Source organism: Strix aluco, chromosome 20 (assembly GCF_031877795.1).
Source record: "Strix aluco isolate bStrAlu1 chromosome 20, bStrAlu1.hap1, whole genome shotgun sequence".
Lineage (NCBI taxonomy): Eukaryota > Metazoa > Chordata > Aves > Strigiformes > Strigidae > Strix > Strix aluco.
In genome coordinates, this window is record NC_133950.1 from 10,138,174 (window position 1) to 10,165,620 (window position 27,447).

General features: G+C 52.7%; 2 long non-coding RNA genes across 2 annotated transcripts; both read left to right on the forward strand.

Annotated features, from left to right (window-relative positions):
* LOC141932544 (uncharacterized) lies at nt 1-26,839 on the forward strand. The gene is made up of 3 exons (XR_012625847.1): nt 1-106; nt 25,407-25,500; nt 26,425-26,839. It is a non-coding gene; the product is annotated as an uncharacterized LOC141932544 (long non-coding RNA).
* Nucleotides 2,010-2,530, forward strand: LOC141932545 (uncharacterized). Its single transcript, XR_012625848.1, has 3 exons — nt 2,010-2,194; nt 2,285-2,403; nt 2,492-2,530. It is a non-coding gene; the product is annotated as an uncharacterized LOC141932545 (long non-coding RNA).
* Nucleotides 26,840-27,447: the final 608 nt, after the last annotated feature.

A 27,447-nucleotide genomic window follows, 5' to 3' on the forward strand; every position in this document is an offset into this window, starting at 1 on the left:
AACCAGCAGGCATGTGTTTGCTCCGGCATGGATGCGTTGCAGATGTGCTGATAGCAGCTAGCTGAGTGCTGACGCTGCTGTGGAGGAGCTGGCTGTGGAGCCATAGGTAAGGCTGAACTGAGTTTATCTGCTCCACAGATAATGTCTTCTGCTGAAAGCAGCTGAAACAGCTGCAGCCTGGGTTTGCTGGAAAGTTTATTTTACAATATGTAATGAGAGCTTGTCCCGTGTCCCTGGTAAAGCCTTGACATAAAGCCCTATCTGGGCAGGGTCTTTCCCCTGGTGGGATTTGGCATCAATCTGACAGTCAGGGGAACTTTGCTTAACCTGTGAGTGTTACAGCCCAATATAAATGTGGATCTAACCCAGTTTCCTTGAATCTGTGTCGCTGCGTTGATAGCAAGGGAGAGAGGGTGATTTATGCAAGTGGGTAATCTGTGATCTTCCCGTTATTCCTTGCAAACAGTGAGCTGGTGAGCTGTCACCAGGTAATGTCACTGCTGGGTTCAGGGCAGGTAATGGGGACAGGGGGGACTCTTAGAGTCTCTCCATTGCTCTGCCACCCTCTTGCTGACCACCCTTGTCATGTCCTTTGGTCTTCCTGCTGTCTCCTCACTCCCAGGTCTGTAAAATGAAGATAAAATACTATCTGACTTGCTAGGGAGCTTGCAGCCCAATTAAGAAGTGTGCTCTAATTAAAGCGAGCTGCTCCGTTCCTGTTGATATCCCATACCCATCGGTGGGGTTGCTGGAAAGCTCTGGGACACGGAGTGTGAGGTTGCGACAGAGACAAAACAATACTCTCTCAGACTGCTTAACAGAAAGTGGATCCATGCGTTAATCTGGGAAAAGGAGTGTGAAAATAACTGCAAATCCTTCACGACTTTGTTGTAATTTCTCCCAGATAGGATGCAGGCAGGAAAACTGCCTGCTCCATGCTCCAGCCTCCTTGGCTTCCGGGTCATTACTGAGCTAAACCTGTGGCTGAGGGAGGAAGAAACCCCTTTGATAGACTTCATACGTGGCTGCTGGAAATCTGGGGGGAAGGGGTTAATGACTCCACTGTGTGGGGCGGCTGGGGTCCCAACGGCTCGAGGGTCAACCAGGTCTGGTTCCCGGCTGGCTCAGCCCTGCTGCCGGAGGAGCCGGGAGGATGCCCCGGGTGGGTACGGTTGAGTCGTGCCTCCGACAGTAGCACGCTCCCGTCGAGCGGGTGACTGCGGGGTGCAGAAAGCTGAGCCCCTCCCAGCTGCCTTTCTGCTAATGCTCATCTAATTAAACAGCAGCCTGGAGTGGCTGAAACCAGGACAGTGGGAGAGCTGAGGTTTTCATTCAGTAGGTTCCCTTCTCCAGCTCAGGAACCAGAAGAAAAACCCTTTTCATATTGTCAGATCAATACACAGGTGGTGTTCCCCTCCCTTCCCCTTCACCTTCTCTAGCTCTCCTTTCCCCTCCTGGGCCAGGGATGCTTTTCAAGGCCAGAGCAGGGCTGGGTTCTCTACCCAGTGGATTTTGCACCTCATCCCCTGTCTTGTTTGCTGTGCATGCCACACATGTGCTGAACGGCTCAGAGGTGCCGGGAACGGCAACCGCTGGGACCATGATCTCATCAGGTATCAGAGAGAGCAAGTCTTGGCTTCAAAGTAGGGAATGGTCCCTCCTTCAGGGAGGGCCTTCAATCAGTAATGTCTCTGCAGAGTCACCGTCTCTTTGCTGAGACAATTGGCAAAGCTACAGGTCTGTGAACATGGGCAGGATTTGACCAGCAACTTTCATACTGCTTGCTTAGGTACAGGCAAGGGTTAACAAGAAGCAACATTTTATTTTGCTGTGCATCTTTGGTTCTCTGGAAGGAGATGCTCTTCCTGGTGCTTCAGCTGTTGTAAATGCATTCTTCTTCCCAAGGTGTCTTCTGAAAATTATCTCCAGCATGCCGTCAGTGGTGGAGGGATGATTATGGAGAAGCAGCTGTCCGTCCCCTCCTGCCAGCTCCCGGCGTGGCAGCAGGAGGGGTGACGGCTCCTCTGGGTGCTCGCTACTGGCAGCAGATTTTGTAGTGCCTGATCCAGGCTCTGGTATAAGTCAGCAGCTTCAAACTCCAGCCTTTTCCACCTCATCTCAATGCACCGGGGCAAGAAACCAGCATGCAGTGCCCAGCTCGGTGCAATCCCCAACCGCAGTGTTTTTTTTCACAGTAAGTTGTACAAATCTTTCCCTAAACGTCAGCCTGCTCAGGCAGCCTGCTCGGGATCGGCTTCAGCTCCTGTATTGTTTCTCCCCGCAGGAGAGAAATTACTGTCCTATTTCTTCATGCAAAAATGAGGGATTGGAAAGAGGCTGAAGGGGAGAGGAGCTGGATGGGTGCCCCAGAGACCATCTCGGAGGATGTCAGCCTGGTCTTAGGTTACTGTCTCTCGGTCCCTTCCCTGGTCCCTCTGTCATTAATACGGAGCTGGGTTTATTGAGTTTATTGTCCGTGCTCCTCCACCAGGCATCAAACACTGTCCAGCAGCCTCTGAGCCCACTGCTGGATCACAAACCATCTCGGGATGCTCCAGCCAAGAGGGAGGTGAGCTCCACACCTGCTAGCAGGGGAGGGCTGTCGCAGTCAGATGTAAGCTCTTTCCCAATGTTTTCTCCCCTTCCCCTTGCCCTAGCCTCAGGCCAAGCAGGGAAAATCCTTCAGCAGGACCCCAGCTGGGGCTGCTGGCTGCTGGCTTTCCATGGCAACGGTCCATCAGGGGGTCGGAGTTGGCAGCAAAAAATTCTGCCCCCTCCTTCCCTTGCCTGGGCTGCCGGTCGCTATTCTGATTGCATTCCTGGGGAGCTGGGCTGCAGATGTGGTCGCCTTATCTTGGGAAGGTCTGAGTCAGTTTTTCCCTGTGTGAGGGAGCAGGCAGCTGAGGGCTGGAGGGAGGAATAAATAGCTCCGAGGTATGCCGGGGACGTCCGTCCCTGGGGACAAGGTGAAGGAGCCAGGAGCCTTCCACCACCCACGATCCTGGACTCGTGGTGCCCACGTGGCACGGCATGTATGCAGGAGACGAGGGAGACGTCTCTGCTGAGCAACCTTCATACAACCTTGACATCTTGGCCAAGGGAAAAGGGAGCTGGCCCGGGAGCACCTGTGCTGTGGGCTGGATCCTGCTCCCGGGAAGACCTGAGGAGTATGTCCATGGGGAAAGAAGCACGTTCACCCCATCAGCATGTATCTGGGACGTGTGTGCTTGCCACTCCTTGACACTCCAGCTGATCTGTCAGTTCAAGAACTGTTTCCCTCCAGCTTTACACGGGTGTAGCTGAGAGCAGGATCTGGCCCCAGGGATGAGATACATTTACTCACTGACTGTCCCTCATGTGCTGCTGTGAGCAGATCTGCATCCAGGTGCTGCTAGCAGAGCTCAGGGTCCAGCACCCTTGATGGTGCAACCACCCAGCTCCAGCGTGAAGGCTGGAGGTGGGACAGTCACTCTGGGTCCACTGGTTGTTTTACTGAAAGGGGAGCTGCTTCGTTCCCTTCCTCACAGAGATGATGTCCTTTAACTGCTTTTCTACTCGTGAAGCTCACTCCTGGGTGCTTCACCATGGAGATGTGATGTCTCCACGCCCAGCAAAGCTGTTGGGGAATGGTGAAGTCCTGGTGATGGGTCCAGGTTTCCTGCTGTAAGCTGAGCTCCTTCTGTAAACCAGGACTCAGCCTTCTAGGAGCCAAGGGAAGGTCTTGTGTAAGGTGTTGTTATCAATCCAAAGCATTAACCCTCACAGAGGTCATGCACTGAATAATCATCAATCCAGCCTAAGAAAAAAAAAAAAACCTCAACACATTAAGTGTTAAGCACATTGTAAGTTTTCCTTCTGTCAGTGGGATCCTCAGCTCAGTTTTTCCAGCGCATCCCCAAAGTCTGGCAGGTCAGGGAGCAATTCTGCTGTGTTGTCCTTTTTATTTTGCTTTCTCCAGATGAGAGCTGGGTTTGTCACGCAAACCCCTCGCTCCAGGAGCTGGTGCTTAAAGGCTGTCAGGGAAGGGTGGCGGGCAGGGAAGACCCTTTAGTGATGGAAGGTGCAAAAAGCTGGGCCTGGAGGAAGACAAGACACCTGGGGCTGGCTGGTGGTGGTGGTGGCCACCACATCCTCCATGTACCCCTGCTGCAGTGGGACCTCGGGCAGCAGCACCAGGTTCAGCCTGCACGGGGCCAGCCAGGCACCACGGGACGTCCCAGTGCCGTCGGGGCTGGGGTCCGAGCTCGATTCCAGTCTCTCATCTCAGAGCTGCAGCCGGGAGCCAGGGCTCGGGAGAGGGTTTCTATAGCAACAGCTGCCACTCACTCCCCATCTTGGATGTAAATTAGTTAGGATTTTATTAGTGTGCAGAATTTCAAGAGGCCGGAGCTGGCAAAGAGGCCTGACAAATTCGGGACAGGAGTGTGTGAGGGGAGCCTGCCCTGGCACCGTCAGGCAGTGCTGGTTTAGGAGCATCTTTAGAAGTTTGGACCAAGGCAGGTTTGGGGATTTTCTGAATTGCCTGAGCACCTGGCTTTTAACCCCGGTGACGGCGTGAGCCTCTGAAATGGCTCTTGGTTTTCCAGGTCTCAGGCAGGAGGCTGGAGATGGGGCACAGAGGCAAAGAGGGCGGCACTGACCCGGGGAGAAGTGGATGGGGTGGGCTGTCTTGCCCCAAAGCCTGGGAAAGGGAGTGGTGACCCTGATGGAGACAACACGTGAAAGCCCAAAGCCCTTCTCTTGGACAGTCTATTGGGAAGACTAACAAGGACACATTGATGGTGATGAGTCTGATAATATTTATCAGAAACTCATCTAGCTGCACTTTACATTTGCTAGAGCAGCACTTCAGGGCTTCAGGCAGCCAGACTGATGCATAAGATGCTCCTTGTCTCACAGATCTTGCAATCCAAATTGAAGAATCAGTTGAGGAAGGAGTACAGCCTCATGGGGTCGGACATGGGGCCACCTGGGGCATCAGCCTGCCAAAACAGGAGAGCTGCTTTCAGCCCTGGGCTGGGCAGCTCTTGAGTCTCCAGGTGGGAGTTTCCGTACCCCTTTACCTGCCTTTTGCAAAGTGGTTCCTCAGGAGTGCTGATGGTGTGAGACCATCCTGGGTGACCACAGCTGGTGCAGCTCTGCCTCTAAAGGGTTTTCAATTAACAGCTTGATGATGAAGCTATATGGTGATTCAGCAGAAGGGTTGGTGGCTATCAGTGATCTTTGGAGCCAAAGAGGTGAGGAACTGGGGCTTCTTGGGAGCCATGGGTAGGACTGTAGCAGAGGTTCTTGCTTGGTCAAGGGTTCTGCTGGGTGTCTGATCTCCCTGAGCCACGGGGCTCCTTGTTAGTGGGATCACGGCTGGTTGCTAGATGGCATCAGCTCTTCCTTAGGCTTTTCTGTGAACATCCAGGTTTTTTTGAAGGAGCTGGAGCTGACTCTCTTTGGAAAAATGGTTCTGGTTGTGAGTGCTGCTCTGTTGGGAACTGTCCTCAAATGTGAGGAAATAAGGAGAGGGATTGTAATGCCAGTTGCTGCCCCAGACCAAAACTCTGGTGTAAAACTTGTGTGAAAAAAATCTTGATTTCTATGGACATTCCAGTTTCTGTGTGGCTAGGAGCCATATTTTCAGAACTCATATTTTCAACTCTGCCTCTAACCATGAGGGCTGTGAATTTTCCTTCTTAATGAAAGGTTTGTTTTTTTCCTTTTTTTTTTTTTTTTTCCTCTCCTTCCATAACTTTATGGCTCTGAGATCAGGGGCTTTGTGGAAGTCAAAAGGTTTTGCAACACCTTGTGATGGTGCTGTGATATTTGCCAACACTGGGTTAGAGTTGGATGGTGATGTGTAAAGTTTATATATATCTAGTGCAGATAAAATATGAAGGTGCTTATGTGCAGCAAAATAGAGGGCTGGAAGAGTCCTTAGATTACTAGAAGTGTGGGGCTGAACTGGCTGATTGCAAGTGTATACTTGATTTGGAAAAGGGAAAAAAAAGCCCAAGTTTTGATGTTTTGGGACTCTGTCATGCTTCAAAACAAATTACAGAGAAGTGACTGATGCTCATCTTGGATGGGTTGTGCTGGGATCAGAGAGAGTTTTCCTGCCTGATCCTGTGCAAGTGAGGCTGGTTGCAGATAGACCCAGCTGCAGTCAGTGCTTGGGGGGACCCTCTTGGCCTAATCCATAAATATTGATGTTGTAATTACTATAAAAACCTGCTCTTCTCTTCCTGCATGGTGTTCATCCTCTGGGCTTAGGTAGCACATTCTTTTGTTGATTTGCCCCCTCCTTCACCCTCCCTCTCCTTTTAATTCCTCAACACACTGTGGAAACATCAATTAATTAATCTGAGTAATAGTTATTCAGGAACCGATCTGCTATCAGGGCTTGCACTGGTATGGTGAAAATAACCAGTTCAGGTGCTGAGAAATTTGGGTTATTGGTGGAGCTGGGGCTGTTGTTCCTTCCCTGGTCGTGTGCCCCAGCGCAGGGCATGGTCGATGCGGTTGGGTTTAGCAGAACTCTCCACCCTGCCCAAAAGCTGTGTTGGCACAACTGCTGCCTGCTGGAAAGTGCAGCCTCTAAGGCAGGGGTTTACTTTTAAGATAAATTGGTCTTTTGTAGGGGACCGTGTCCTAAGCATGATGAAAATGCCAAATGTGCTGATAATGCAACTTGAAACAGATCCATGGGGACTTTGTGCTGGCATCTTGAATGTGGTTGTGAGTAGAAAAGGAACTGGGTGATGCATGGGGTAATTGGGCTGTGAACTCAGCCGGGGGCTCGGTGCCAGTGTGGGAGGCACAGTACTGGCCCAAAATGGGGGTGCTGATCAGAGAGAGTGAGCCTCTCCCCTGATTTTGGTGAGAAATTGATCCCTATGAGGGGTAGGAAGGCAGCGCAGGCTGTTAGCCAGGACACCAGGGCTCTGGAGACTCTACTTTTGGTGACCCAAGGTTGAGTTTGAGCTCCAGGTCTTGGGGTGAAGTGACCCCGAGATGATTGTGTCTGTCTCACTTGTGGGACTGAGCAGGAGCATGCACAGCACGCGAGAGATGCAGTCTGGCCATGAGCTGAGCGAGACCATCCGAGTCTTCACCATCCTGATGGTTTCCAAAATTAGACTGAGACCTTCCCAGGCTGCAGAGCTGGGGGCTTTGGGCAGGCGGCTGCTCTGCTCGCTATCTGACAGGGACAAATCAAACCTGCTGCGGGAAGCGTGACGACTGCTCGACGCCTGGTGTTAATCAGTGTTTTGGAGGACGGTCATCCCCAGGAGCAGTGGGCTTTGTCTGAATTTGCAGGGAGGGATGTAACAGCTTAGGGACACCCGGGTGCCCTCCCCAGGTTTGGGAGAAGGGGGCCCTGAGTGAGCCCCAGTTCAGAGAACTGACCTTTGCTGAAAGCAGCTAATCATGTGCTAACCCTTGAGCACATCCTTCAGCTCCATTGAAGAAAATAGACTTTAAGTGCATGCTTGAATTTAAGTGCATGGTTAAGTATGTTCCCGTTCCCAGGCCTCAGATAGGGTAACGATTGCTGTAGAGAAGATGGCCAGATACATCGGGATAGTGTGGCAACACGGCCACGAGCTCATTCCCATCTTGCACGAGGAGGCTGACTTCAGGGAATAGCACCAGGCTGCTTGTTTTGCAGCCCCAGGGATGGGGCTCTGGGTCTGTCCTTCATCTTTGCTGTCTCATGAAGCCTCCCTGCATCCTCCTCTTCATCGCAGGCTCCATCCTCCCCTTTCTCTGCACGTCACCCTCTCTCCCCAAGGCTGCTCCATCCCTCCACTGCCATCCCGCTCTGCCTGCAGAGCAGAAAGCGCGTGGCCCAGATATTTTACTTCACATCAGCACAAACCCAACCCAGCCCTTTCTGCGAGATGGCTCAGCTGGGCACGGCGTGGGCAGACCCAGCCCCGTGGCCAGGTGGTGGGGGAGATCCCCGGGGTGCCCCTGCCCCATTCTGGGGTTACAGTTTCCCCTCTGTGACCGTGCATCTGGCTGCTTTGGGCTGGCCGGGAAGCTGGAGCCTGCGATCAGCTCGAAAGGCAGCAACAGCAGCCTCTGCTTTTCCACACATCGGTATTTTTAGCTCTGCTGTGCATTAGCGTGCAGGAGCTCAAACTGCGAAGCCTGGCTGAGGTTTTATCTGTTGTGACAGCCCTTAGGGCTGTAGTCAGACACTCTCTCGCTTGCTCGCTCCCTCTCTCCTTTTTTCTTTTCTTTTTTTTTTTTTTTTAAAGTTTGCAGCTCGGATCTGCTCTTTCCTTGTGGATACACGGTGCAGCTGTCAAGACAAGGGACCAAGGGTGGGAAATAGGGTCCAAAATGTGGTCTGAGCCCCTTTACAAGGGAGCTTGCTTCAGGTCCTTTCTGTATTTTTCCATTCGTCCTTGCTGCTGCTGTCAGGGTTGGAGGGGTTGGAGCTGATGTTGCAGGATTAGGTGCTGGCTTGCCCCTGCTGCCCTGCCCCAAAGGGTCTCCAAAAAGCTGTGCTGGGTGACAGCTACACAACTACTGGGGGCAGCAAAATGGAGAGCAAAGGCCAACCCAGTCCAGCGTGTGCCTGCCGGGGCTCTGCAGATCTAGTGCTCTCACTGCTGATGCTTTTTCCAAACTCCTTGCATCTGCACCAGCAGTTTAGAGCACAAATGTTGCCCCTCTTTGGGCTCCAGATGCCCCCGAGCATTGCGGAAACATCAGAGTCCCTTGCAAGGCTTGCTGGGTTTCAACTCGGAAGATTTTTACTGTGCCTAAATGATGTGTCTGACCTCCTTCAAGAGAACAGGACTCATGAATCCACACTCCACCCTGGCTCTGTACAAACACCCAACGCTTTGGTTTGGTTTCTAATGAGAGTTTTCTTTATAGCTTCTCTTCCTGGACACCCCCCCCCCCCCCCCAGCCATTCTGGAGGAGAGGGATTTTTCCCCAGCTCCCAGAGAGCTGCACAAACATGAAGCATCTCATTCCCACACCAGTAGCTCTGAACAATCGGCTGGAAATGGGGTGGCAGACAGGCAGCCTTGTGATGCCCTTCAGAAGGGTGAGGAACCGAGGTGCTGACCAGGCTTTGGCTTTCCAGCCTGCTCAGCATCCTGCCTACTACACCAGGCTCTGCTTGGGTAAGTCCAGGCGCAAACAGGAGCAGAAGTTGCCTGAAAATCTGGTGTCCCTGGAATTTGTCCAAGGTCATGGGGGAAGTCAGGGACAGAGCCAGAAATGGGATCTGGTTTCCTGTCCCACGTGTCCAGCCTTCCTCTCTAACCCTTAGCACACGGCTGCTTCACGGCATTCCAACTGGAGCTTCCTGAAATCCTGCACCCAGGTCTTGGGATGTCCATGCCAATCCCAATGTCTCCTGAACGGGAGCACAGACCTTGTGCAGGGAGGGCTGGGTCATCCTGCTTTTCCTTCATGGGAAAGGCGTGCTCAACCAGAGGGTGTTGAAGAAAATCTGTATTTAGATAGAAAACAACGATTTGGCATTTTTGAGGCATTTAGTGCCTGAGGAGACCACAACAGCGCTGCAGCAGTCCCAAGGTGGACCAGGGCTGTGTCCCCAGAAGATCAGTGCTCATGGATGCTGAGGGGGCTGGAGGGAAGCAGAGAGGGGAGAGATGTTTGCGATGGGTCACAGGCTCCTTTACATAAGTCTGCACACACCACGTTTCTTTCTGGAGTGGCATCATTTACAAGTGCAGCAAGTCCGGGCTGTGGCAGCTCCTACGTCTCTGTCAGAGCTGGTGTTGGCAGGGACTAAAAGTCTGCAGCTATGGGTCAGAGGGTGCCACGAGCACTGGGGGCTGCCAGGACCAGCCTTGTCATCCAGTTATCTGGGTATAAACCCAACGGGGAGCCCGGGATGTCTCCCTGGGTCCTCCTGCTTCATTTGCATTGATGAGGCCTGGAGGGACATCCCAAAGTTTGTCTGGCAAGTCCACATCTCGGGCAGCTTTTCTAATTAACTGTCCCCTCACTGTGCTTGCTCTGTTCTCCCCCCTCAGTTCCTCCTTTTCTTTGCTGGCAGCAGCCAATGCCGTGAACCACGGAGACTAACTGCACAGTGCTCCTGACTCAACCTGCAGCAAGGATCTCTGGAAATATCTGGTGTCTTTGCCCTTTTGCAGAGAGCACCCAGGGATGAGGATTTTGCAGCTCAGCTTGTGGCACAGAGCAGGGTCTGTGGGGCTTTGCTGTGGCAGCATTTTCTTCTTGCAGGTTGTTTGTGTGATGTGCGGGTGCTTGGTAGCAGCCAGAGTGTGGCAGGTACATTTGCACAGAGTTTTGACATCCCCCAAACAGCCCCTGAGCAGCTCCATGGAGTTGGGCTGCCATCCTCTTCTCCTCCTCTCCCCCAGCCTCCTGGGAAACCCCACTCATGGCTCCAGGGGATGGATGTAGATACTCTGCATTGGCAAAGAAACCCTCCTTCCCCGTACAGTCTAAGGCCCCAGGCTTGGAGCTGCTTAATCCTCTCTGGGCTCTTGCCGAGGGAAGCTGCTAATGGCAGCTGGAGCTGGCTCCTGGTGTGCGCAGGGGCTACCCACACCCTCTGCCACTGCGGTGTGGGGCCAGAAGCCATCCTTCTTCCAGGGCCTTTCACACCTGAGTAGCTAGATGAGGTCTAGGAGAAATTAAAGGTGCTGGGTTTATTTCCAGATGTTAATCTGGAAGATTAAGGACTTTTTGGGGGGATAGAGGAAGTTGGTAGTTTAGGAGCTTTTAAACATTAAAAACACCCTGTGGCACCCATGTTAATGCATGTTCTGGCGTTAATAGTAATCCTTACAGACTTCCAAACACCCTAAAAATTGGGCTCTAAAATGCTGTCTGATGTCCCTGTGGAAGACAACAGAGAAGCCAGGGATGCCGTGAGGGATGCCCACTGCCACACGGCACTTCCCTCCTCGAGCCAGCCGAGCTGTTCCCGTGCCATCGGACCAGTCGCTCGGGCATGCCGGCTCTCCCTGTGTCCTGGCAGGGCTGGATACAGGCAGGTCTGTGTGGGGACTAATCCCACTGACTCTGTGTGTGCTTGGTTCTATAAAACAGACTCTTTTCCCTGCTGCCTTATTTCCTTGAGCTTCCCAGGCTGCTTTTGCCCAAAACCACCTGCTTTTCACTCATCCCACTCCTTTGCCTCCTTGCTCCGGAGCTGTCTTGGGCTCTCGGCATGGCCGATGCTTTGGCGCTGCCAGGAGTTTGATCTCCAACTGCTTCCCGGCCCCCCTCACGCATGTGGGCACTGGGAGGGGGGCCGAGAAAATGAGGAAGAGATGAACAGCAGGAGAAAAAGTCTTCAGAGAGGGGATGGGGGAAGGATGAGGGGGGAGAAAAAGTGAGAACAGGGAGGAGGAGGAGAGACGAAGGATGCTGCCTTGTCTGTTCTCGGATTTATATCGGTTGAGTTGCACTGGATTAGCTAAAAGTGGTGCAGAGCCGCCTTCCCCTCCCCTTTCCTCCAAGCAGGCACTGGTTGAATGCCTTAACTCACTTCAGCTTCAACCTGCTCCTAATTGACTTAAACCACACAGAAAGAAACATGACTTCCCCAGCAAGCGGCTGCAAAATTGCACCTTAAGTTAACTCAGGGTGATTCTGCGTATAAAGAAACCCCGAGCCTGGTGTGGACGTGTGCAGGGGTAACTCTGTGCCAGGGGGTTGTGCTGAGCCATCCAGAGCCTCGCTGGGCTGCTCCTCTCTGGCGGGGTTTTGGTCTGACCCCAAGCAAGTTGGGATTTGGGAGCGGGAGGGCTGTGAGTCGGTGGGACTCGGCTGTCAGAAGAATTGCTGTTCCTTCTCATTCCTCTCTCCTCCATCCCTCTTCTCCCGCTGCAGATGTCTGCTATAAAAAAGAGAAGAAGAAAAAAAACCAACTCCCCAAATGTCGTGGTAATGCTTACTGGAGGGCTGTTTCTGCTGCGCATCTGAGATGTATGACAGGGTCAGATTAACCCAGCCTCTGATTTCCAACCGCAACTATTCTGAAAGCACCAAAACCAATGCAAAACACCCCAAAGGGACTCCTCTGTCCTGGTGAGGAGCTGGGCAGGCAGGATGAGCTCACGGTGCGCTGGGGATGTTCCAGCCCAGTGCTCAGCAAGGCCAAATGCTAGGCAAGGAAGATGAGATTATACTGTGGAGATGAATCCGGTCTCCTCAAAGTTGGGCTTTCAAGGGGCCAGAGACTTTTCCTTTGTGTTTAAGGCTGGGGCTTTCAAAGGGCCAAAGGAGAGCAGTAATGTTAAGAGGAAGAAGGTATCTAATGCCAGGGGATGCTCTCAAACCCCCTGTTCCTTGTGGAGGGCTCTTTTGTCACACCTGGACAAGCTGGCTGAACTGAGGGCAGGAAAGGCCTTTTTTAACTTCCTCCCATTCCTTCCTCCTCCAGCTCCTCTGCATCCTCTGTCACTATTTTGGCCTCACTACATTTCTCTCCCTCCGTTTAATTCTAAAACCACCGAGTTACCCATGGTTCTGGCTCAACTAGTTTTCTGATGAGCAATTTAGCCATCTTAGGCCCTAGAAAATGGGGCTGGAAGGGACCTCTGGATGCTGATATACCCTGATGGCAGGAGAAGTTACATCAGAGTTGCACCCAGATGGTGTTTACCCTCTCCCCAGCAGTGAGAGCCCATCACCCTGCACAAAGCTTCTCCCCAGTTTCTCTGAGTGAGGTCCGTGTCCCAGGGCAGCACTGTTCCTGTGAGGAGGCTGCCAAAAAACTCAACGCCTGCTCTTTGCAATGGGAGATGTTTGGAGGTATTGGGGATGAAGATGCTGAAGGGAAGAATGTTTCCCAGGGCAGGGGAGGGAAAGGGGGAGGTGTTTGGTGATCCCCTCAGTGCAGGGCTCTGCTCCCAAAGCCAGTGCTGTGCCCCACCAGGCAGGGTACCATCACCCCTCCCTAGGGCTGGTGGGAGCTGCCCGGGGGGGTTCTGCTAGGGATCCCCCCAGCTGTGCTGCACGAGGGGGGCCTTGTGAGCACTCCTCATAAGTCTCTGGTTGGCACTGCCAGGCATCGGCCGGGAGCCTCCACAGGATGGGGTCCAAGGTGGGTGTCTGAGTGAGAAATCGGGGTGAGAAGAAGGGGCAGAAAAAAACCCCCAAAAATCCCCATGGAGCGGGAAGCGGAGCCGCTCAGCTGATGGGGTTGCCATGGCGACGTGGCGGTGAGGAAGAGGAAAAGGCAGAAAATAGCCCGATGCTGGGCTGAGACCTGCGGGAGCCCTGGCCTGGCAGCCCTGGCCCCATTTCTGTCCTCCTTTCTTTCTCTTTTTGCTTTCCTCCCCTTGTACTATTTGATTTTCTCGAGAAATTGCCCCTCTCTGAGGAGCCATCGAGGCAGCGGGGGTGACCATGGGGGTATTTCTCTGCAGTATTGGGGTGGCGGGCTGAAGTGAATGTGTGAAAGATGCTCTTCCGTAGGGCTGGATGCAGACAGGTCTGTTCCCTTTGGGGCTGAAAGTTTGAAGGCACATATGTCACCCACAGAGGACTGAAATGGGTCCAGGCTTAGGGTCATGTTGATGGTACCTGGAGATCCCAGGGGCTGACACAGGTTTGGTGGAAACACTCTTCTACCCACGTAAGCCAGGTTTTGTTTCCTAGACTACATGTGGTTGGGTTGTCTGTTGTCTCCTGAAAGGTGATACCCAGATTTAAGGAAGGAAAGAGGCTTTGTTTCATGGGCTGGATTGTTTTCCTCTTTGGGAAAGTGATGCTTCATAACCACAGCGAGTCATTTCCCCTCCATGAATCAGACCGGGGCCTCTTGCAGAGTGTATATTGAGACTAACCGTTGAGGCCAAGCTTGTTGCAAAGGAACAGAAACTCTGGTTGTCTACAAGAAGAGAGAGTGTGTCCTTGTGCCTGGGGGGTTTGCCCTACTAAATGGTGCCACCCACCCATGCTCTTTGCTTTATCAATGACAAATACTTACTTTAAAGGTCCAGGTCGCAGAGTCTGGTGGCCACAAGGAGATCTCAGCTTTCAGCAAAAAAAGTAAAGGCAGTCTCTCCAAATCTTGGGGCCACAGCAAAAAGCAATAAAGGAAAATGTGACCTCCTAAAGCGTTAAAAAGCAGAAGATACGCCATAAGCACCTGCAACTGACTGCTCTTTAGACCCTCCTCATAATTTTGTTTAGGGCTTGGCATACACCTGTGTGTACGCCTGAGGCTGGTGGTGCTGTGGATGGGGAGCTTTTCCTGCTTTCTTCTCCTCCTCCATCTACCTCTCCCCTTTCTTGCATCTGCTGCAGATGCCAGTGCCGTGCCTGGACATGAGCACTCATGCACGGAACTGTGAGCACAGATGCACTCCGTGCACACCAGCGTGTTTGCGTTGCTATCTGTGAGCACCTGCACGGCATCTGAGTGTGTGTTTCCCTTTCTCCTTCCCCTCGCTGCAGTTTTGCTCCATCTGAAACCTTCCCAGAGCTTCCACCTCCTTCCTGAATGGGAAGAAGCTATCGCAGCATCTCCCACTTCTCCCTGCCTTTGTGCCCGTACGACATCATGCTGTGGTCTCTAATAACTCGTGCTGATGCTTGGTATCCAGATGGCCCAGCTAATAGGGCTCGGAGCAGTAAATCTCCATTACTGTGGCCAGTCTCACTGGCCCTCACTGTGGCCCTGACCCTCACCTCACCCAGGCACTCGTCCTTGGGAGGCCGGAAGGGAAAAGGCATCCCTGCAGACACTGGTGATGCTCCTGGCACAAAGGAAATTGTTGGGTCCTCCTGGCCTCGTCAGCTGTTATTTTGGAGGCTGGCTCCTCTCACAAGCACCTAGGGCTGTTTCTCCCTTACCTGTAATTCCCAAGACCTTTTTTCAGACAACCCAGCTCTTATTCCTAAAGGAGGTGCCTGGATGGCTTTATCTGGAGATTTCACACCCCTGTGTGAACCACCCCATATAAACTGGCCCTTCACTCCCTTCTCCCTAAGCTAAGGATGGGGGGGAAGCACGCACAGGGACGCTTCCAGGCATTGGGGTTTTTAATGGGAAAACATCACACTGAGGAAGCAGAAAGCTGCTTGGGGTTGAAAAATGGCCTCGGAGCTGTGGCAAATGGTGCAGGATAAGCCCTTTCTATCAACTTCCCTACCACAGCCTGGAAGTATTTTGAACATGAGTGTTCTCTACAGTCTAAATATTAAGCATAGCTTGGGTAAGAGTTCACTCAAACCAGGGATGGACAAATATCTGAAGGTCATAAACACCCAGCTGAGTAATTATTTAGAGTGGTCTAAGGGATATAACTATGGGTAATGGGATGAAAGGAGGAGAGGAAAATGCAACGTAGTTATCAGAAAATTCTCCCCAGTACCCTGCTTAGTGTTGCAGAGGAAAACATACAGGTCCTTGATAAACCTGGAGGGGTGATTTATGGATTGATACATGGAATGATGGCTAAGTCCCCAAGGAGAAGCAGTGAATGGCCCATCTCCTGAGACTGCAAACTCAGCTTTGCAAATCTGGTAGACCAGGGGACACAGAACACCAGGGCAGGAGGGGAGCTGTTTCGCTGACAGATAATGTTGGCTGATGACCAAATGACTAGAAACTGCCCACAAATAAGTTTAGGCTGAAAACTGAGGAGCTGGTTTCTGGTGAAGGGAGGGATGAGGCTCTGGGCCAGCCCCGCTGGAGCAGGTGAAAATGCTGGTGGGTTTGGAGAGGGAGCAGCTCACGCGTGGAGCAGAGTTGGCTGCATGACTCGGCTGCTCACAGGCGACAAACGCGGCAGCCTCCAGGCAGTCCTAAATTCCTGTACAATGTGCTCTGTGAGGCCAGGTCCATCCTCATGTCTCCACTATTATGCTACTAATAATAATCAGAGCTCAGGGAGAGCAGCTATCTTCCTTGGCAAACATCTAGACATTCCCCAGTGCATCTGGAGAGCTTCTTTGAACTTTAGTGGATATGCATCTTGTAACTCTAGGGCTTATGTCTGTATTTTGTGAAAATATACCTCAACAAATTGCTGGTATTGGTTTGAGGGATGGGTTGAGTTATCTCTGTGATCATTTGTACCTGGGCATCTGTTGTCTTGGAGCTAGCTGCATCCTCTGCCTGGGTGAGGTGGGTACCAAGCACCAAGATGGACTCTTCTCATCTGATCTCCCTTTCTTCAAAAACTAACTACAAGAAAAAATAAAACACAGTGCTGTTTTTAGAAAGCTCTTTGTGCAGCTGAGAGTGGTGTTTCCGGAGGATCCTCCCTCCCGTGGTGTGTTCCAATGTGGGATGGGAGATTGCTCTCTTTGGGCTTTCTCCTCTCCACATGGACAGTTGAAAGATGTCTTGAAAGGACACGGGGAGATCAAGGGCTGCGAGTGTGAGGAGCATAGCCAGGGGCTGACATGGTCCTTTTTGGTGTCATGTTCAGCTTATCTTCCCTCAAGTAGGTGTGAGCGAGGGAGGGAGGGAGCTGCTCACAGCCCTGTACCCTTGCCTGCATGGGAAGACAAGCAGCCTGGGACAGACAGACAGACTGTGGGAAGTGAAGGAGGAGTGAGGGACTTTGGGGACTGTTTTGTGAAGGCTTTGGTGTGCCCTGAGCACCCGCAGCGTTGCCTTCCTGGGGCTCTCTGTTCCCTGCTCCCTGTGCTGGCAGGAGCTGGGCTCAGAGTATGGCCACACTCCGGCTTCCCCGACCTCCGTCCAGGCAGGGCATTAACCACCTCCCACACCGGTTTGTGCCACTTTACTGCTTCCCGCTCCCCAGCAATATTTTACATCTTGCCCAGTAATGCTTGGTTTCCTTAATAGCGTCTCATGTGGGATTTTATCAAAGGCTTTAGGACAATCCCAATAAATTATATCTACTGATTTCCCTTTATCCATTGTTTTGTTGATTCCATCAGAAATCCTCTCCCAGAGCGGACGTGCAGGCTTTGCTGTTGAGAAGCCACCCCAGCTTGTTCCATTTCTATCTTAGCCATTTCATGTTTCAATTAATTTTGAAATATTGAATTATTTTTCTCAACAGCCCTTGGAAGGGACAATCCGAGGAGCAATGCTGGCTTGCACTGCACCTAGGATATGCAGGTAGCAATCATTTTCTGGTCTCGGGCACCAAGAGGGGATGATTTTGGTGGGATGTTTGCAGAAGTAGTGCTAATGTTGAGACATTGTTCCTGCTTCCAGGAGCTGGGAATCTCCCAGCAGTGAAGGGGTGCATCTGAAATAATCCATGCTCCAAAAAAGCCCGGCTCACCTCGGAGCACAAATGCAGGAGGTTGCTCATTCCCTGAGATGTTGGCTGAGCGCTAGCTTGCTCCGGCTTTGTCCTTGAAACCCAAAGAGTGTGAGTTTGCCGCCAGGCTGGCTGCAGCGGTATGGAGCGGGGAGGAGGCGGCGAAACCGGCCCGCCAAGGGTTAATCATTTCCATTGCAATTGTGTCATCTCTTTGGGGACCTCTCGCTCATTTTGCGAGCGGGCGCTGAAAGCCAAGGCGCGGGGGCTCGTTCTTATTCAGCTGCACGCAGCTTCAGAAGCACCGGACGGCCGCGCAGCTGGGCTCGGCCGCCTTGGCCTTGCAGATGGATGGAGAAAAAGGATTTGTGTGCCTGCGTGTGCTTGCGTGTGCTCGCGCGCGCGCACGCGGGTGTGTGTGTGTCTGAAACCTAATTGTCTGCTGTCTAATCCGTCAGCCGGGGGGACAGCTTGCACAAGCCCCTTCCAGGCAGGCTGATAAATGCAGCGCTGCCAGGCCCCTCTGCGATGTAGTTTGGTTTAATTGGGATTGCTATGCGCACGGACTCCGCGCGCGTGGAAGGGATGCTGCGCATGGGAAAGCGCGTAGCCAGGCTCCCAAGGGACGGACCTCTGTGTCCAGCTGGGCTCTCGGCGGGGTCTGGGGTCCTGGGAAACAGTGTCTGGCAAAGCGACATAAGGGTAACCCAGTGCTGGGCTGGGTGAGGTTAATGGTGGCTCCATGTTGTGTTGAACTGGTGACATTAATAGTGGCACTGCATGGTCCTGCTCTCATGCACTTCATATCTTTGGGGGGTCCAGCATCCCCCAAGACTGGGCTGTAAATAAACCCTATTTCTGGGATTTTGGGATTGCCCAGGGTGTGATGGAGAACATACTGACGTCAGTGTGCTGACTTGGAGACGTTGTCTGCCATCTTTAGCACAGCGCAAGGAGCTGTGAAGGGCTGTCTCCTGCCCTGACCGTCCCTTGCCTGTCCCTCCCGATGACCGGCACCGATGTATCTCTCAAGCATCTCCCAGCCCTGAGCGTGTGGCAGCTCAGGGACTCCCCAAGCCAGAGCGGCATTTTGTCTTTAATACCCCTCAATGGATTTCCCATGAATTTGTCTAGTTGATTTTTTAAACACATAAGCTTTAATCATCCCCGGAGAGCTGTGGCAAGGACTTCCACTGCTTAACCATGCACCACGTGAGGAACCATCTCCTCTTGTTTCTTTTGAACCTGCTGCCTCTTAATGTTATTGGATATCTCCTAATTCTTTTATTGGGAGACACAGTGAGCAATCAATCTCCGTTCACCTTCTTGAGGCCACAAATGTGCCTCTAGCTGCTTCTTTTCCAGGCTTCCTCCTTTGGACTAATTTTTTTGATCATCCTACTCCAGACCTTTTTCCAGCTCTGCTGGTGACGTCAGGACTCTGCATGTGGCGACATCCACATTTTTTATGTAATTAAAGCTGATGTCATGATTACAGCAGATGGTATTTGCATCAGCATTGGTTGCTTAGTGCGTGTTGATGTCAGGAGATCCTTGCGTCTTGCCAGTCACAGGAACTTCTCATGAAGCTTCTGATCCTCAACCTAGGGGTTTAATAATAATATTTTGCCTTTGAGTTCCCTGGCTGAAAGAGGCAGGGCCCAGTTATTATTTATCAGGAATTACTCGTGGTGCTTTGCAAGATATTCCTGATGTGTCTGGAGGACAGAGGAGTGACGTGTCTGTGTTGTTTCATCCCCCAGATGCAGTCTGGTTGGTACCCACCAACTCTTCCATCATAAATATACATCAGATTTCAGGACAGTTGATTTGAGGGAATCACCTTTGTGGGTGAGGATGGCAAGATGACAGAGTGTGGCTACTTGGTGGCCATTAAACATCTCCCTCATGGCTGGAAAATCAACTGCGTAGTGCTGCTTTACCCCAGACCCCAGCGGGGTCCCGGTGGTGCTGCAAGGTTTGGAAACCAGGTTCCCAAGCCCAGGGTTGCCCCGATTCAGGCTGGGTTGTGGTCTGGCACCTCCAGACCGTTCACCCCATGCTCCCCCCGAGGTTGGTGGGAGCCCTTGCCCACAGCTGCCCTCCTCATGGCACACACTGGGGCAGGACTACGGTGCACTGACTGGCCCCAGCCCATCACCCTGCCCTCCTGCTGCTCTCTGCTTCCCCATTCCTCCTCCTCCCTCTCCCTTTCTCCCTTTGCCCTCTCTTTGCTTCTCTTTCTCTCCACACCTGCTCCTCTCCTTCCCTCCCCTTTTCTCCTTCCTCCTCCTCCTCCCCTCGCCTCTCTCTCTATCCTCTTATCTCATCCCCCTTGTTTTTCTCCTCTCTGCCTGTCCGGCTGATTTACATGCACGCTGCGTTGAAGCAGCTCAGCTGGATCTAATGCCTCCTGCCGCGAGGAGCAGAGCCATCTCCGGACTCGGTGCGGCACTTCCCCGGGCAGAGGCAGGGAGGTGCTCTGTGCACCCCACCACCTTGGCCCACGCTTTGGCCCCTTTCTGCATTGCCTCTTGCTCTTCAGCCCCTCTCCTTCCCTTCTAGACCCTTTATCCAATGCTGCTGTCTTCTCCATCTCTCCTGCCAGGTCCCCAACCTCTGTGCCCGTGCTGCCCAGCTCTCCTCCAGCCTCCATCCTGGGTGGGTGCAAGAGGATGGACCAAAACTCTGCAGCCAGTCTGAGAGCTGGGGGCTGGTTTGCTGTAACTGGTGCCGTGCCCATGGCTCATGACCTGAAAACCCGATGCTGAATATTCGCAAGTGGAGCCCATGGGTCCCCCATGTCTCCGCCTGGGTTCTGGGGCCAGTGCAGGAGCCTGGGGCATCTCTCCTGCATCCTCATGGCTCTTGCAGCTCGCAGAGCCAGGATCGAAGAGCCCGCGTTATTCCCTGGCTCTAATCACTCCCTTTTCCATTCTGCTGATTTGCATTTCCGCGAGAGGAAGATGCCCTGATTAATATCCCCTCAGAAGAGCTTTATTGCGATGGCTCCTGCCTCTCTAATTGGAAAGTGGTCTTAACCTTTCATACAAGTGGCTGGGATGTTCCCTGCCCACCAGAAACCCCTAGAAGGGTGTTGCTTATCCTGAATTTCAGGGGAGTGGGAGTTTTGGAGGATCTGACTCTGCCTCTGAAGTGGGGCAGGAACCCCTCTGCCCAAAAAGGGCACTCCTGGGCATCACACCCCTGATACCAGGGGGTGAGACCATGCCCAGCACAGCAGGTTGTCTGGACAGAAGTCGGAGGGGGGATCACAGAAGGGGGACCTGCCCAGATGAGCCAAATCCAGTGAGCATCCAGCCAGCCCCGAGCGAGCAGCTTGATGCTCCCCAGCTCCCACCCACGTGCTAATTAGGGGCCCATGGAGGAGTGAGTTTATAGAGCTGTTCCCGTTTACCTTCCTGCGGCCGGGAGGCGGGATCCAACCTGGCAGCGGGGATCCTACAGCTCTTGCTCCCCGGGGAGTCCCAGGCCCACCACTAACCTGCACTGGCAGCTTGAAAGCCTGCCTTGCACTTAGCTGCTTTCTGATCTTCAAAGGCTCTGAATGCCCAAGGAAATCAGACCTCGTGCCTTTTCTTCCCATGCAGTCCCCAGATCTGGACTCTCATGCAATTTATTATCCCTGACACGTGCCACTCCCTCCCTGGCCATGCGTGGGGAGGGAGCATCGCTCTGCCGCTCTTCCTCGGGTATTGGAGCTGGGCCGCCCCGGCCATGGTGTGAAGCTGCTGCTCCTCGCACGCACCCCGTGATGCTGAAGGCAGGGAGATGCGCCAGTGTAGGCATCGCCGACTGTGTCCTGCAAAATCTTCCCACTGGCTTCCCAGCGATGCGCCCACTGGCTGAGGCTGGCAGCTGCCTGCTCCAGGCAGGTCCCTCGGTCCTCTGCCAGTGGGTTTTGCTGCTCCAACCCTCTGGCTTGGGATCTCAGTCTCTGCAGCTGTGGAGCCTCTTTTCCCCGTGCCCTTCCTGAGCTGGTGATGTAGCTGCTCTAGTAAGACCCCAACTCACCTCTTGGGTGCTTTTACCTCCCCTTCCCAAACACTCTCCTTCTGACGTTATAGAAACATTTTTTTTTTAATTATTTTTTAATTTTGGTATTTAAGCTGGTTTAGCGGCTGCAGCAGTGATAAACAGCCCGGGAGATCCAGAGAATAATCTCTCTGCTTGGTGACGGCAGAGGCGCCTATCACAGCTGCTGGCAGCACGCAAAAAAGCCGTCCTCATCCGCTGCCTGCTCTATCAGCCCAGGGAGGGGAGAAATTGCCTCTATCCTTAATCACAGAATTTGAAATCCCAGCTAGTCTGCACCTTTCTATTCTTCAGGTTCGCAGGGTTTTGCTGTGTGGGCATGGAGAGAAATAAGCAGCTCTCAGATGGGAGCAGAAGTTGGAGAAGGGACTGGGAAGAGGTTGGGCGAGCAGCAGCTCCTCTCCCTTTTCCAAGTATCTTCTGGACTCGCCACCTTACAACACTTTCATGGCACCTCTCTCTTCAGGGAGGTGAGTTAAGGCTGTATTTTTAATATAGAGTCACAAAATGCTGTCATCATGGGCTGTTGTGTGCTCTGAAGGTTTGTGTAACACTGCTGTGGTTGGAGAGACTACGTGCACCAACAGATGTGCTTGCCAGAGCCCCCGTGCCAGGGCAGCTCCCCAAAGGTGTCAGGGAAATATGGTAAAAAGGGCAGATGAAAGGATAGAAAAACACAGGGAAGAGCCAGAGATGCTTTGTTCTTGCCTCAAATAAACACCAATGAGAAAGATGCTCAAGCTTGTCCCTATGTTATAGATCGGGTCAAGTAAAAGAACTGGGTTTGTGTCATAGGAATGGCCCAGATTTATATACATTGTCCAGGGAAGTGGATATGCTGGTGCTGGACTGCAGGATACTGCAGCCAAGCAGGTAATGAACCTCTGTCGCGAGGATGAGTGATGCTAAAGCCATAATATCTGTCAGGGGGTAGTTCTGGGGTGCAGGGCAAGGCTGGACATACCCCAGTAACCCCATAGTGACTGCAAAGCAGCGTGTGGATGGAAGGTGCCTCTGCTTCATGCTCAGCACCGCTAAATGGCAGCGTGGCACCCGTGCACGTGGGCTGTCACTGCTGACAGTCTGCTCAACCCAACGGTGCAAACGCAACCGCCCGCCATGCTAGAGACTGGTGTCAGAGTCGCTGGAGATTGCTTTTAATGAGACAGATAAAGCCAAATGAAAAACAAATTAAGATGCAGGGCTGTGGGAGCTGTCTTGTACGCAGCGTTCTGACTTTCTTGGGGGGAAGCTGAGGTTGCAAATGGTGGCAGAGGCACTGGAGAGGTGATCACAGGAGATGGTCATCTCACCTGGACTCAAACCGGAGAGCAGTTAAGTCCTTTCCAGCGCCTTTTGCAGATAACCTGCAACTCTGCATCCCACTGTGAGATTCAAATCAGACCCGGTGTCGCACCTTTGGTCTCAAGGTGCATGAAGAACAGTGTTGGTATTGTCCCCTCTCTGCTCCCCTGTCCTCTCCCCCCATCTCCGGTGCCTGGGGTGGGTTTTGAAAGCACTGCACTCGCAGGAGGCAACTTTCCAACCACATCCCAGTGATGCTGATGGAAATCGCCGTCTGCCTGAAGCAGCTGCTGTGGTCCAGGGCTGCCCAGGACATTGGCAGTCCATCCCAAACTTTCCACTGAGCTCAGAGCATCTGAGCTGTTTCTGTGAAAATCCTGCTCTGGGTCAGGAGGCAGGAAAGGGGCTTTTGCTCCAGCCAGGTCTGTTCTTGAGCAGAGAATGTTTAACACAAAAAACCCTCCTGTTTCTGAGCAAAAAATGCTCAGGCGTTGACTATCAACGTGAGCAGCATTGCTCAGGCAAATGGTGTTTACACCCTGAAGCCTTCAGACTTTCTAGATTTCACCTGCTTCTCTGCAGAAACCCCTTGAGAAAATGTTACCGAACAAGGCAATACTTGGGTGGATAAATTGCCTGGAACAAACGAGCTGGAATTTGTACAATCCCATTCTTCATGTAAGAAAGATGTCACTCCTTAAGCAGTCCCCGGGGAAAGTGTCCACCCTGGGGAGCATCACCCCGGGCTGCCCACATTGGCCAACCCCTGCTTTGGACCGAGCTGCCTGGGTTTCCATGCACTGCAGTGGTTTTTGCCATCCCTTCCTGGGAATTGCAAACAGCAGCAAAAACAGCAAAGCAAGTTTTCTCCTTTTTTTTTTTTTTTTTTTTTTTTTCCCCAGCCCTGGGCTGGAGGGAAGAGGGATTTGGGGAGTGCTTTAAGACCGGCTGCTGAACCGAGGTGTCAAGAGGGAGGTTTGGTGCTGTATTTTGCTGGTGCTGCAGGAGCAGATCTTGCCACCAAAGGCATTTTGGGACATGTACCCTCCAGTCGTCATTGCTCATCCCTCTCATGGTGCAGCTATTTCTGCCTCAACTTTCCATCAAGCTGCCTCCAACGCTTCCCAGTCTAAAACCACGCTGGTTTAGAGAGCCAGTTTCATCCCCCCTTCCATGTCTCATTTGCATATATTTGCATAGCACACAGGTTTCTGGGAGGGGAGGAGGCACTGGAGAGACACATCCTTTATTCTTTTTTTTTTTTTTCCCTTTCAGCAGAATTGTATTTATTTATTTAAACCCAGCACTGTTGCTCTGAGGGCTTCACTACTCACCGGTCCCATGGGTGACTCAATGGTGGACAGAGGTGTTGGGCTGGTGCCCCCAGCCCCATCCTGGCACCTTTTCTCTTCCCTCAGCCCCATTTCCAAAAGCTCCCCCTGGTCCCTACCCACCACTGAGCCACCATCACGTGTCCAGAGGTCCCCAGCCTCCTGCCATGGATCATGGGTCCGCACCAGTGCTTGTCCAGCATCTTTCTGGGTTGGAAACCAGTGGATTTTGGGGAATGTGTTGGGCTGGTGGGAATTAGCTTCTCAGGTCTGTATTTTTCCAGTTTTCCAGCCAAATTGGAAATGCAAACAAACCTGCCTTCCCCTCCAAAATCCAGGCAGGAGGAGTTCTTGGTTTTTTGGCAGTCAATCTTCCCTTCCAGGGATGCTCTCAATCTGAAACGCTTCTGGGACCAAATGCAAGCCAGGTGTAAACTTGCTGGAATTGCCACTTTCTATGGGTGATTGCACGGGACCCGGTGCTTGCCCATCTTCCCATGGCATCTCCTCCAGTGGCCTCGACTGCTGCCTGGCCCAGGCAGGGGGATAAAGGCTTCCTGTCCCCAGCCCCTGCCTTGCAATGGCCTTGTGGAAGGGAAAGAAAACTCTGTTTTCCCCAGGGTTTGCTGGGTTTTCCCTCTCCTGTCTGGTCCTTCTCTAGGTTTGGTTGCCTCTCTGGCACTCCTGAAGGGCTGGTCCCTTGGCATTTGCCACTTCTCTTGGGAAACAGCAAACCCTTTCCCTTGGGATGGGTTTAATCAACTCCAGCAATGGCCCATCCCATCTTGAGAAGGGAACCTCTCATTTCCCCTCTGCCATTGCACCCCTCACCTCGGGGTGCCAGAGAGGTGGGCAGCTGGGGTAGCACATGTTTAGGGGGATGTGGTGACCCCCAAACTGCTTCATCCCTGCAGGCAACCACTGGTGTGAACCTCCAGGAACTGGAGCTGATGTATCTCAGTGTCTTGGTCCTCATTTGCTGGTGGACCTGGAGAGATTCGAGACTGGGTGTGGGGTTTGCCTTATGGGCCATCATTTCTGATCTTCCTTTGAGTTACATGAACCTCTCTAGGGATCTTCCACACACACCCTGTGCTGGGTGAATTCCAGGTGTGGTTTTAACAGAAATTAAACTGATGCATCCCCCCAACTTTGTGTTCACTTCTTTCTGCAGAAGCCATATTTCTTCCCAGGTCCTTGCATGGCGTGGGCTGACTGTGTTGCATGGTTGGAGGGTTACAAGCCGGGTGGGATCCTGGGCTGGCCGATGGGAAGGTGCTCAGTGCCTGCATCCCTGGTGACGCTCGGGGACAGCCCTGCCTGAGGGCTACAATGTCCTTTGCTGTAAGAGGGATGAGATCAAGGTACCTCCTCACTGGCCTACCGAGGTGGAAGGGCAAATCAGCAGGAGAATATCACATTGGGGTGTTGGTCTGTCACCAACGGGGCTGTGCAGACGCGGGGCTCCCTTCAGCCAGATTTCTTCCTCCCCCAGGGCAAGACAAGGAGGAGAGACCAGCCCATGTGCAGGATGGGGCCAGCAGGACAGGGAAGGTGACAGCAGCCATCGGCACGTGGGGCGAGAGGAGGTAAGGTGTGCGGTCCCAGGAACCGATGTTGGGATGGGAGGGGACCAGCCCCAGGCACATGGAGCTGTCTGGAATATCTTGCAACTGGCTGGGGTTTAATTTTTTATGCGAACTCCTGTTTGCAGCGAATGCGGTGTTGCGGTTCCTGGTATTACAGAGTGTGGAGGCGAGCTGCTGAGCTGCCGACTGTGCTGAAAGCCGGTTCTAACCGAGCAAGGGGGAGAGCTGGCTGGCTGTGGCCGGCACGGCACGGCATGGCACGGCATGGCTCTGCCCGCCGAGGGTTCCGCTGTGGGTGGGTGGGTGCTCGGCTGTCGCCGGCCGCAGCCTGAGTACACGAAATCTGGGCTGGCAACGCAGCGGGGCTTGGCAGATCTCCACGCTGGAGACCATCTCCTTTAAGACCTGGACTCAGGTTATCAAAACCCAGAGTATCTTCTGGGGTCAGGGCCACAGAGCCCCCCAGCCCGGATGGGGATGGGGAGGGGGCTCTGGCACAGACCACAGCCCTCTCTTTGCTCCCGTGCCCTCTTGCTTGCAAAGCTTTCCAACTGCCCAGCTCAGAGGCTGTTTGTCTTCAGCTTGACCGTTCCTCCGCCTCCCCCGCCTGTCTCCTCTGCTTCCTCATTCTCGGTGTCGGGTTGAGCAAGAGCAGAGCAGAGCCTCCTCAGGATCAGGGTGAGGCTGGGGGGGCCTCCAGTTCCAAGTTCCTTCTTTTTTTTTTCTCTCTTTTTTTTTTTTTTTTTTCTCCTTCGCTCTGCACACAAAGCTGGGCTATGATGAAACTCCAGCTCTGTCTTGCTCGCAGCATTCATGCACGGCACATGCTGGAAATAATTGTCCTTGGTGGAGCTCTGCAAGCTGCAGAGCGATTTAACCAAAAAGAGGTGGAAAGCAGTTTTATTTCTACACACTGTGTTTCAGACTCACTGCAGCCCCGGGTTCATCTACAAGGTGGATCGGAGGCAGGCGTAAGTTCAGGCTGGATCTGCAAGCCCTGTGACCGTGGCCAGGTAGTGCCAAGCCTGAGTTAACGTATCTTGCAATTCAGCAGCACTTATTACACTGGGTTTGACATGGCTTTGGTCTGCTCAAGCTCAGGCAGAGGAAGCCGTGGCTGCCTGCAATGCCCCTCGTAGCGTAGGCACTGCAACGGGCTCGATGCGAACGCTCCTGTTCGTTTCTCCAAGTTTGGGATCAGATGCTGCAGTGGGAATTTTTGTAGGTGCCAAGTCGTGCTGATAAGGGAAATATGTTGGGTGCACACTGCGTGCAGAGTATTCCTCACAACCTGGTCTCTCCTTTATGTGCCTTAAATAAATCGCAGATGATTTTGTGAGTCTTGCTTTACATTTTCAAGCGGTACAAACTAGCTGGAGAATGCCTGCTAGGAATGTCCTGTCCTTTGCATTATTTTGATAGGCAGAGGGAAGTGTGGTAAGCTGAAAGAGGAGGGCTGGCTCCAGGTCATTTTGGAGGTGTTTGGAGCAAAGATTTTGTCTGAGGTGCCTTAAGGAAAGGGCCCATCTTTGGTGCAGAAAGACAGGGCAAGGATGGAGGAGCCAACGCCACCATAATACCTCTCTGAATGGGATTTTGCCTTACCCAACGAGAGCTCCCTGTCCTGAGCTGCAGCACATGTCAGCAGGATTTGCATGTGGGGGGTGTGCGCTCAGCACCATCCAGGATATAGCTCGTTCTTGTTTGGTTTGTTCGTGAGTTATACCAAGTCCTCCTTCTCCTTCTCCAACTCACACAACACTACTGCAGTTTGTCAGGCTCTGTTGTGGAGTATCTTGTCCACAAAAACATTTTGTTTTCTTCAAACTTCCTTTTCTTTCCAAATGGCCAACCCATTCTTCTGTGACTCTCCATAGATTTCTGCTCTTGGTCACCAGGGATCTCCGTTATTGTCCATCTCAGCTGGCTTAGTACTTTGTGGTTGGT